The sequence below is a fragment of the Chelonia mydas genome, chromosome 6 (assembly GCF_015237465.2).
Source record: "Chelonia mydas isolate rCheMyd1 chromosome 6, rCheMyd1.pri.v2, whole genome shotgun sequence".
Classification (NCBI taxonomy): Eukaryota; Metazoa; Chordata; order Testudines; family Cheloniidae; genus Chelonia; species Chelonia mydas.
Window position 1 is genome coordinate 97,201,470 of NC_051246.2, and position 12,185 is coordinate 97,213,654.

General features: G+C 41.1%; 1 long non-coding RNA gene across 1 annotated transcript; it reads right to left on the minus strand.

The window, feature by feature from the left end:
* Nucleotides 1-5,978: 5,978 nt before the first annotated feature.
* On the minus strand, nucleotides 5,979-8,732 carry LOC122466259. Its single transcript, XR_006291636.1, has 2 exons — nucleotides 8,632-8,732; nucleotides 5,979-7,172 (listed from the first exon to the last, which is right to left on the minus strand). It is a non-coding gene; the product is annotated as an uncharacterized LOC122466259 (long non-coding RNA).
* Nucleotides 8,733-12,185: the final 3,453 nt, after the last annotated feature.

The following is a 12,185-nucleotide window of genomic DNA, read 5'->3' on the forward strand; positions in this document are numbered from 1 at the left end:
TTTTCTACAGTTTCGTACCGGAGCTCTGAGCAGTCATACCGCTCCCTTACATACAGTGCTACTCCCCCACCTTTTCTGCCCTGCCTGTCCTTCCTGAACAATTTATAACCATCCATGACAGTACTCCAGTCATGTGAGTTATCCCACCAAGTCTCTGTTATTCCGATCACGTTATAGTTCCTTGACATCACCAGGACCTCCAGTTCTCCCTGCTTGTTTCCAAGGCTTTGTGCATTCGTATATAAGAACTTGAGATAACCTGTTGATCGCCCCTCATTCCCAGTATGAGGCAGGAGCCCTCCCCTCACAGACATTCCTGCCTGTGCTTCCTCCCGGTATCCCGCTTTCCCACTTACCTCAGGGCTTTGGTCTCCTTCCCCCGGTGAACCTAGTTTAAAGCCCTCCTCACTAGGTTAGCCAGCCTGCTGGCAAAGATGCTCTTCCCTCTCTTCATAAGATGGAGCCCGTCTCTGCCCAGCACTCCTCCTTCATGGAACACCATCCCATGGTCAAAGAATGCAAAGCCTTCTCTCTGACACCACCTGCGTAGCCATTTGTTGACTTCCACGATTTGACGGTCCCTACCCAGGCCTTTTCCTTCCACGGAGAGGATGGACGAGAACACCACTTGCGCCTCAAACTCCTTTATCCTTCTTCCCAGAGCCACGTAGTCCGCAGTGATCCGCTCAAGGTCATTCTTGGCAGTATCATTGGTGCCCACGTGGAGAAGCAGGAAGGGGTAGCGATCCGAGGGCTTGATGAGTCTCGGCAGTCTCTCCGTCACATTGCGAATCTTAGCCCCTGGCAAGCAGCAGACTTCTTGGTTTTCCCGGTCAGGGCGGCAGATAGATGACTCAGTCCCCCGGAGGAGAGAGTCCCCGACCACCACCACCCGCCTCCTCCTCTTGGGAGTGGTGGTCGTGGAACCCCCAACCTCAGGACATCGCATCTCATGCCTTCCAACCAGCGGAGTCTCCTTCTGCTTTCTCCCCCCAGACATATCATCTGGTCCACTCTCCGCAATGGTACCTGTGGAGAGAACATGAAAGCGGTTAGTTACCTGTGTCTGTGTTACTGGAACCCGGACATTCCGCTTTCTTCCTCTGGAGGTCACATGTTGCCAAGCTTCTTCACTGGCCTCTTGGCTCCTCTGTGCAACCTGCTCTATATCTTTAGAGCTTTGTACCCCTAGAAGCATATCCTGAGTTTTGTCCAGAAAATCCTCAGTTTCTCGTATGCAACGCAGGGTCGTTATCTGTTGCTCCAGACCTTCAATCTTCTCTTCCAATATGGAGACCAGCTTGCACTTTGTACAGACAAAGTCGCTTCTGTCCTGTGGAAGAAAGACAAACATGGCACATCCAGTGCAGGTCACAACAGCTGAACCCCCCCCCTTCCATATCACCTTCCTACTATGAGTTTCCTCAGAGCAGTTTGCAAGATGTAAGCCTCACTGGGCTCACTCCAGGCTAACTCCCAGGCAAACTCCTGCTGTGAGCTGCTCTGCTGTCTGCCGCCGCTCAGCTGGTTCGCGAAGCTCTGGCTATTTTTAAACAGCCAGGCTTCCCTGACACAAACAAACAGACAGCCCTAATGCCCGCCCCCTGCAGGCTAGCAGCCAATCAGGCACTCACTCAGGCTCTCACACTGCCCTCCCAGCAAACACACGCTCGGATGCTTACTCAGCAAACAAACACACACTTGGATACTTACCAGTCCCAGGCAAACTCCTGCTGTGAGCTGCTCTGCTGTCCTCCGCTGCTCAGCTGGTTCGCCGCCGCTCAGCTTGTTCGCGAAGCTCTGTGTGCATTTCCAGTGTGCATTACTTTGCATTTATCAACATTGAATTTCATCTATCATTTTGTTGCCCAGTCACCCAATTTTGAGTGATCCTTTTGTAGATCTTCACAGTCTGCCTGGGACTTAACTATCTTGAACAGTTTTGTATCATCTGCAAATTTTGCCACCTCACTGTTTACCTCTTTTTCCAGATCATTTGTGAATATGTTGAATAGGACTGGTCCCAGTACAGACCCCTGGGGGACACCACTATCTACCTCTTTGCATTCTGAAAACTGACCATTTATTCCTATCCTTTGCTTCCTATCTTTTAACCAGTTACCAATCTATGAGAGGACCTTTTCTCTTATCTCATGACAGCTTACTTTGCTTAAGAGCCTTTGGTAAGAGACCTTGTGGAAGGCTTTCTGAAAATCTAAGTATACTATATCCACTGGAAAAGGGGTTAAAGGAGCCCAGGGAGCCTGCACAAGAAGCAGCCAATTAGGAAAGGGTTTGTAGAGACAGCCAATCAGGAGGTTTAGAGAGACAGCCAATCAGGGCCAGTTCGGGTCGTATAAGAAGGGATGCTGAACAGAGCAGCTTCAGTCACTCCCTGGAGTTTGAGGAGAGAGGATTGGCTGTCCTGAAGGCGGGAGAAGAGACAGCACCATGGTCTGAGCACTGCTGGGAGGAGTCAGAGGAGCATGAGTGAGCTCCTAGCTGACCCCTGCCAGACTGAGGCCTTGATACAAGGGCGGATAAGGTGGTATGGCTGAGGGGAAGTGGCACAGGGAAACAGACGGTGGCGGTTCGGGAGTGATGCAGTGTGTGACTGCTGGTCCCACCCTTTGGACCCTGTTGCCACTGATGCAGGTGGCTAGACCGTGGACTGCAGCCTGTCACTGAGGCAAGTGGCTGGACAGAGGACTGCCGCCCCCGGAAGCGGGGTGGGGATGAGAGAACCGAGTGGGGCACAGCCGGAGCGCTGTATCCAGAAGAGGACACCATGGTCCTCAGAGTGAGATGGGTCCTGATGGCAGAAGTGATGGTGGCAAGATCTTACTAGATGAAGGTGCACCAGCAAACCAGAGCTAATTTCCAGGCCAGCCAGCAGGAGGGGCCGCATTGGTGAGTTGAGCCCCATTACAATCCCTGTCCACATGCTTGTTGACCCCCCCAGGGAGAATTCTAGTAGATTGGTGAGTCATGATTGCCCTTTACAAAAACCATGTTGACTCTTCCCCAACAAATTATGTTCATCTATGTGTCTGACAATTTTTTTCTTTACTATAGTTTCAACCAGTTTGCCTGGTAGTGAAGTCAGGCTTACCGGCCTGTAATTGCCCTTTTTTAAAAATTGGCATCACATTAGCCATCCTCTAGTCATTTGGTACAGAAGCTGATTTAAATTATAGATTATATACCACAGTTACTAGTTCTGCAATTTCACACTTCCACTGAATGCAGCCGATGAAGTGAGCTGTAGTTCACGAAAGCTTATGCTCAAATAAATTTGTTAGTCTCTAAGGTGCCACAAGTCCTCCTTTCCCATTATTATTGAGATTTTTATTTTAGTAGCCTCTAATCTCCCTGAGCATTTCACATTTCTGGCTCTGTGAAGCTGGCTGAAGCTCCCAAATTCCAAAGGTCATCATAGCCCTGTAGTACAATAGATTTGCTTGACCGTAGCTCTAATTTGTAACACTTATGTAGGGTTCTTAATGGACCCTGTGCCAGGATAGAATTTGCATAGCAAAACAGAACTCTGCCATGCCCCTCCCTAGCCCCAGCATAGCATCTTCTGTGTTTTCATGTCCCCTATGCAGAGGGGGAGGCAGAGGCACAGACACAGAACTGACATAGTAATAATCAGCAAAGAGTTCCCCTATGCCAAAGGAATTTTTTGATGGGCATTTGCAGCCAGATTACAGCCCTTTCATACCACCTAAGCAATGTAATCGGGCAAAAGACTCACTAGAGTGAGTGGCCTAGTGTTTGAGATGGCTTGTTTAACTGGCTCTTGGCCTCACTATTTGTAAATTGGGCAGTCATCCCCAATATATACTGATAAAACTTTTATACGACATCATATTGTCTGTCTGCCTATTGAATGCCATCATTAAGTTTGAATGCAAACAAATATGCAAAAGACCAGTAAAGATAGAAACATTAGTTTCTGCTTGTCCTATTACTTGATCTCTGCTGCAAGGTTTCTTTATTGTAGCTTCACAGTCACAAAGAAAGAGCTCCCACATTTACTTATAAATAAATAAATAAAATGCTGCCAGCCTCCAATGCTAAAGAAACAAAACACTGCATTTTGCAGTGGTTTAAATCGTCTGGGATCGTAATGGTAATTAAAAGTAGTGGAAGAAATACAGACAGTTTTAAACAAGTCCTTTTGAATTAAAAAAAACAACTGGTTATTTCAGTCCCTTGTTTTTGATGAGATCATGTCATTCAGTGTTTGAAAGTATTTTCAAAACCGCTAGCTTATTTGTGAAAATGTCTGTGGATCCCCAAAGTTTCTCAAATATTACCACAATCAATATTAATCTAAAAATCTGGAGCAGACATGGACTGTTTGACATTTGCTATTCATTTTTCTGATGTGTAAGAAGCTTCCAATCAGGTGGAAGGAACAATAGGATAATACTTTATGACATAGGTGATCAATCACTCATTGCAAACTGTCAAAATGAACAGAAAAAGGGATACAATTTCAACAAACATTTTTGACATTGAATATTTGACCACTTATAATTACAATATATTTTAAAAAGGACACTAGAGAAATAGACAGGAAAAAAAACAGGACTGCATGACCTTCAACTGTATCAAATGTTTTATCACTGCAGACCAAATCTTGAGCGCATGCAAGTCCCATTAAAATCATTGCTTATTATTTTACACAATATGGCTCTAAGAAAGGAAGGAAGTGAGATTCAGATCATCGAGTTATAGATTAAGGCCAGAAGGGACCATTACATCATCTAGCTGACCTCCTGTATATCGGAGGCCTCAGGAATTCACCTACTTACCCCAGTACTGAGCCCCATAACTTGTGTTTGGCTAATGTACATCTTCCCAAAAGCCATCCAGTCTTGGTCTGAAAACTTCAAGAGATGGTCTAGCCAAGTTCTAGCCAAGGTGTCTGTTATCAGGAAGGTTTCAAGACAAGCAAGGACTGTTACACTAGGTAATGCTCAAAGCAGTGTTCCTTCAAAGTGCTCCAGTGCGGGTCCATTTTCAGAAGAACCATATAAAGTACTGGCCTCAAATGATGCACATTGACAGCAAAGAAATTTCTCCATGTATGCTAAGGGCACCTTGGGCTATAGCAATCTTGACATGGTGACAAGTGTAATAATATACATGGTCACTCAATCAAGAGTTTCTTTGTATCCAAAATGTAAGATTTTTACAGTTGCATCATTTCTCAGATAACTTAATTTGAGTCACCCCAGAATGGATTTCAAGCCATAACCTAATCATCATTCATTAGATTTATTTACTTTTAACTGACACTAAAGTGTATGGGCATTTTGACATTTACCTCTGTAGGCCAAACATTTCACTTACCTATATTTGTTATTATGATGAGCTATGTGACTTTGTATATGGACATTAGAGGTCTAGACATTAGGACAATTTGCAAATTGACTTTATAGGACTTTCAGATTATTAGGAAACAATTGCATGTACAAAATACATCACTGATTTCAAAACAAAGTTTAGTTCCTTTCCACCCAAGCTTGCAGTCAATTTTTGTCAATGCCTGACACCAAAAATGCATTTATAGCAAACTTTATATGTATTAAAGAAAAGTCCATTTCACAGTAGGTCAGATTATGTCTAGTGGAATGATGACAGGGCTGAGAGTCAGGAACCAGTATTTCTCATTCTACGACTGAATGAGTCTGTAACCTTTCACAAGTCACTTAGCCTCTCTGTGCTTTGATTACCCCATGTTAGTGGAATACCCTGGTTATTGGATATGTCTATTGCTGCCCTCTACTGCGTGGAATTGGAACTTCTCTTCTCTGTGCCATAGGCCCTATGTGGCAAGTAGCTGTAGGGAATTTTCCTTTAGCTCTTGAAATAGGAGTCAGTGCGTTTATAGCAAAAGGGTCAATCATATTTACTGCCATGTATTTCCAGAAACCTATCGTATGCCTACAAGGATGGCTGTGGTCTAAGCCACTGTGTTTACCACAAGGGCTACAAAGTTTACTGTCAGCTCAAAGAAGGAATTTACTCCCTCCCCCCCCCCCCCAAAAAAAAAAACAAAAAAACAAAACATTAGCCTTGCAGTACCAACACTATAGCTTTATGCGACAAGAGACATTTTTAATAGTAACCCGTAATCCCAATGAGGAAACACATATCACATTTTACTTTTATAGTGTCACAAGGCTTCAGTGTTTTAGACCCTTTAAAACGAAACCCTGCTCAAGGTTCAACCTTTATCTTTTTCATTCTTTCTTTACACACTCCCTGTGGATCATCTTTCTCTCACCCATCATGGGATTATTTAACACACATTTCTGCTCTTTGCCTTTGATTCCAGTGGGGTTGTCTGATTTGATTTTGCCAAAATAATGTTTCTTGACATAAGTGGAGACAGAATTAATATTTTAGCCTCCTCTTTGGAAGCTGCTGATTAGGTGGACTCCAATCTCCCTTCCCTCCTTGCTGCTGATCAGAAGTATGGCTGGGTGGTACCACCATTTTCAGTGTCAGTCCAATAAGCAGTTGGAAGGGGAGTGCTGCGGAATAATAATCCTGTAATAACTAAATGATCAGTTCCTTTGCTAATGTGCACACCATGGCCACTCTGATCTTCATGGCAGCAGCAGTGAGAAAATTTAAATCCTCATTCCCAAATACACAAGACTGCACTACTTAAGGTAAAGGAGAATCTCCATTAGCTGTTAGGAGCCTAGGGTTTATGATACACAGTTGAGAAGTTCTGATTCTATCCAGTAGAGAACAAACATATAATCCAACACCAAATAGTCAATTCATTACATATACACCTAGTTAGAAAAAACTTGGCCTCAAAAATTCATTGCCAGTGGACTTAATATCTCACTCTGACACCAGCATAACAAATCTGTGGCTAGTACCAGTTAATTCTTGGTTGTCATAGTTCTGCAAATCATGACTACTTAGGAAGTCAGTGGAAATGCCTGGTTGTGAATCCAGTGGGGAGAGAGAACCAAATGGGTCTCAAATTGTTCATAAACAAGATGTGTGGGATTGGAGAAGCACCTGATTACACATTTAGCTGAATAAATGAATCTGAAACTCTTTTGTCTTCAAAGCATTCTGAAAATTTCAGGACTGTTTTCTTGTGAGGTTTCCAACGTTTCCACTTCCTGTTCTCCCTGGAAAAAAAAATAGCAAAAATTTATGGAAAAAAACCCAACCCTTTTTCTCCATAACACTTCCCTCCCTTTCCCTCCCCCTAACAATAACTTGTTAGAACTTTTCAGGGTTTTTTGTCTCCTGAACAGATATGGTTTAGTTTGAGTTATCATGTGGTTTATTTATTATTTTATCTGAACCCATTCTCTCACCTCTAAATTTTCAGGGCAGAATTTTCAGAATAATTTAAATGTTAATAAATTCTGAGAATCATGCCCAATATTTTGAAATAAGTTTCAACAGTCTATTTTGAGGCAAATCCATTGTTAACAGAGCAATTACTATTGAATGATTTATTATTTGCAAAACTGTTTCAAGACGAATAAAGCTCTTTGGAGTTGCAGAAACTCAATTTCAAAAGAGCATTCTTTGAGACAAAGGAAAAAAGCAGAACAATGGTACAAAGGCAGCTATAACTCTATCAATTAATGAGACAAAATCAAGTGGGCATTACACAGCCAATAATAATCTGAGATGTGTGATTATTGAAATACCCATTGAAATAACCTAGAGAAGGATAATAAAAGTTACCTCTTCTTGAAAATACAACAATTATATGCAAAAAATAATTAGTAACCTCAATAGCCACTGTTATATTCATTGTTTGTGGTTGACAGTGTTTTCTGAAGAAAAATCAGATACAAGATGAAATTATGAATACACACTTGACACATAGTTGATGCAGTCTCTCATGAACAGAGATAGGTTGCTTTCTTTAAGTCTGGCTGTAACTTATTCATAGACCATTTTATGGACACTACATAAAGCAGGTTGTGCATATTTAATATCACCAAAATATATGCCAAAATGACCACAAATACTATTAAAATTTGCAGTGTTTGTGAAAAATCCATGCTTAGACTCATCACCTTTATAGCTCATATATTAGAGAGGGACCTGAAGCAGAACGCTGGATTTGAAACTTCCCAACACTTCTGAACTCTGGGTGCTTTTGGATAGATCCTGATGTAAATGTCATGGCCAAGCCCATCTCTGTAATGGAACAAATCCTAACACCTCATATCTCTGGGAACATTTGCTCTGAATCTAAACTGAGCTGCCTTCCTTGATAATGAATCCAGACTGGAACACTGAACCTACCGAACACCATACACCTATATACTACACTGATTGGCATGCTATAAATAGTGTAGGTAATAAATAAGGGAGGTTAGACAAATAAATACATGAATGACTGGCAGGAGAGATAGATGGATGTTCTCAGCATTTGGAGAAGTTTGGATCTGTATCTGAACTTTGCCTCACAGTTTCACCTTTAGATCTGGATTTTGAATACCTCAAAACCTGGACATGTTTGGACTTTAAGTGTTGGGCTTTGCCCCATCTCTATTTAAGGTTACCTCTTTGAAGCTGTAATTCTGAACCAGAGTGCATTGCTTGAATTGCTCAGTTACATACCTGTACCCAACCCTTTTTCCGGGAACACTCCGTGCTGTTGTCTGAGTTCCGGGGAACTCTAAAGCAGGGATTGCCGCAGAACCACATTTTCTTTCCTGTTGGCTTTGTAAAATGGAAGAAAAGAGATTTTTAGCTTCAACGCAAACAAGGATAATTTACAAGGAACCACATGTGCACAAAGTAATTAGACTAAAATGTCAGTCTGTTTCAGATTAAAGCTGGATCATTGTCTATACTGCAGTGAATAGAGAAAGTGCTTACTTTAAGTTCTGAAACACACAGATATGACCAAGGATTTCTATAATTACCATACTACACGACTATTCCCACCCTGGACTTCTCAATGAACTCAGGTGCAGGCCAAAATAATGGAGTTCAGGAAGGTAGCATTGGTGAGTCACATGCTATCATTTACAGGGAAGCATTAGCAGAATTCCCATAGCGTATCTTACCTTCTTGCTCATTTTAATCTTTTCTCTTTTGGCTGGTAACTCCCCATCTGCAGTCCCTGTCCTGTTGCTCCTGCTACTTTTATGGACTAAGGGAGTTCAGGGTCTTCAGCTACGCATTGCTTTCTTATAAAGTTTGGGTCCACTGCAGAAGACACAAATGCAGCATGACCCTATAGTTTTGATTTTGCATCACATCTCTATGTAATCTAAAGTATTGTTTTGTCAGGACTCATGAATGGCCCAACATTTAAAGACATTTAAATGTGGGATTCCCATCCAATGAAATTCCAGTGTAGACATTCTTCTTTCACCCATTTACTAAGATATAAATTCACTCTTTCTATAGTTTATACATTGAGTGTGTTTCTTCTCTTCAGCACTGTATGTAATTCTTATTTGTTCCAGACATTTTGATTCCTTATTTTGACATGTGTCTTTCAGCTGGTTCACTGATTTTCATTCTGATTATTTATATTTAAGGATCCTCATGGCTCCTCCTTTACATATTTTGAGTCCAGAAGATAGGGCTGTTCATGTGCTGTGCTGTGGATTAAGTTCTGTATTTTGCATGGGGTGTCAGACTTGGGTTGATTCTGGAGCTAGGACTGAGATCAGTGTGATTTGTTGTTTTGGTCTTTCAGCAATGTGCATGGTGTGATTGATCATTTTTCTTTTCATTCCCCAAGTGTATGTGTCTCAATAGGATGCCAGCGATAAAGTTTCAGATATAGCTGAAATGGGAAGATTTTCATATATACATCATTTTAGAAATGGGCCACAAATTCTGGGGAGGTTTGAGACTGTTTCTTTATAGAAGACGCCAAACTGAAACCCTGAACTGGAGTCTAGCTAAGAATTTGGGGTTTGGTTCAGAAGTTCGGCAAAGTTTAGGGGGTGTTTTGGTCTGGAGTTTTAGTTCAGTCAATTTTAAGGATTGGATCAGCTGCAAAATTTGCTTGCGATTGCAAACTTTTCCATACTCCCAGAGTTTGCTTTGTGCCCTCCTCTAATTTATTGTAAGATTCATTGTATCATGTTCTGCTTCTGCTCTCAGAAAAGATGCAAAGGCTCCCAGCAGGAATCAAAATAACTTAAACTATGCTAATTTCATAGAAACTAAATAATTGGATTTATATCTGCAGGATATTGTCCCTCTCAAAACCACTTCAGTGAATACTGTGAAATTCAAATTTTTCACTAAACCTGAAAGCCTTTTATGAAGACAAAACATGACAATTGAAAGGCGTTTTGGCATTGACTTCAAAATAACTAGGTCTTTTAATACGAAAATGTCTGGTAATGGTTTCCTTTCTGGAAGCATAAGTGGTAAATATAAAACAAGGAAAGAATGAGCTGAATCTTCAGACAATTCTTAGATGTGCCCCTCTGCCACCAAAATGAGATAATGTTCCTGAAAACAAAAATAAAGTCACCCTTGTAAGTGTAGAATTTATGGGAACAAATTAGAGTGGATGCTGTGAAGGAGGGGGACAGCTGCAACTAAATCAACGCAAAGAGATATGGAAATCAGCCCTTTCAAATCTCCCAGGCATATTATTACACAATTCATCAAATATAGAATCCCTTAATTCATTCATCTACAAATTCTAAAAAAAAAATCAGCCTGAGAACTTAGGTCTCTTAATAATCAATGCTATTAATAATCATTTATAATTATTAGGTACCCATTTCCATTTAGGATTTTCTTCTCTTGTTTGAATATTGTGGGTTTTTATTTTTTTAAAACTGTTTTTGGACTCTATTTTCTCCCTTTTTGTATTCTGACACTCCTAATTACCTAATACTTCTATTCATAAGTACAGAAGCTGGTGTATGCATAAAACAAGGAAGAAAAGTATAAATATTGTATTTATAGTGCATCCTTTGCACAAAGGCTTATAAAATGCTTTCCACTCAGAGGCAGAAAGAATGCTTCCTAAAGTGGAATACAGAAATTCTCAGAGTGTCAACAGAGTGGAGAAGCATAAAGGAGAAGGCACTGAAATGAAAGTGTGGAGATGAGGGTGATAAGAGGGAGGGACTGGCAGGATTCAGTAATGGAGTGGGAATTCTTTGAAACATTCAATAGTAAGAAGCAGGGTTGTCAATCGCAGTTAACTCACGCAATTAACTCAAAAAAATTAATTGCGATTAATCGCACTATAACAATAGAATACCAATTGAAATTTATTAAATATTTTGGATGTTTTTCTACATTTTCAATATTGATTTCAATTACAACACAGACTACAAAGTGCACAGTGCTCACTTTATATTTTATATTACAAATATATGCACTCTAAAAATGATAAACAAAAGAAATAGTATTTTTCAGTTCACCTCATACAAGTCCTGAAGTGCCATCTCTTTATTGTGAAAGTGTAACTTACAAATGCAGATTTTTTTTGGTTACATAACTGCACTCAAAAACAAAACAGTGTAAAACTTGACAGCCTACAAGTCCACTCAGTCCTACTTCTTATTCTGCCAATCGCTAAGACAAACATGTTTGTTTACATTGACGGGAGATACTGCTGCCTGCTGCTTATTTACGATGTCACCTGAAAGTGAGAACAGGCATTCGCATGGCACTGTTGTAGCCGGCGTTGCAAGGTATTTACATGCCAGATATGCTAAACATTCGTATGCCCCTTCATGCTTCAGCCACCATTCCAGAGGACATGCTTTCACACTGATGATGCTCGTTTAAAAAAAAATGTGTCAATTAAATTTGTGACTGTACTCCTTGGGGGGGGGGGGGGAGAATTGTAGGTCTCCTGCTCTGTTGTACCTGCACTATGCCTATATTTCATGTTATAGCAGTCTCGGATGATGACCCGGCACATGTCGTTTTAAGAACACATTCACAGCAGATTTGACAAAACGCAAAGAAGTTACCAATGTGAGATTTCTAAAGATAGCTACAGCACTCAACCCAAGGTTTAAGAATCTGAAGTGCCGTCCAAAATCTGAGAGGGACGAGGTGTGGAGCATGCTTTTAGAAGTCTTAAAAAGCAACAATGATGCGGAAACCACAGAACCCGAACCACCAAAAAAGAATCAACCTTCTGCTGGTGGCATCTGACTTAGCTGATGAAAATG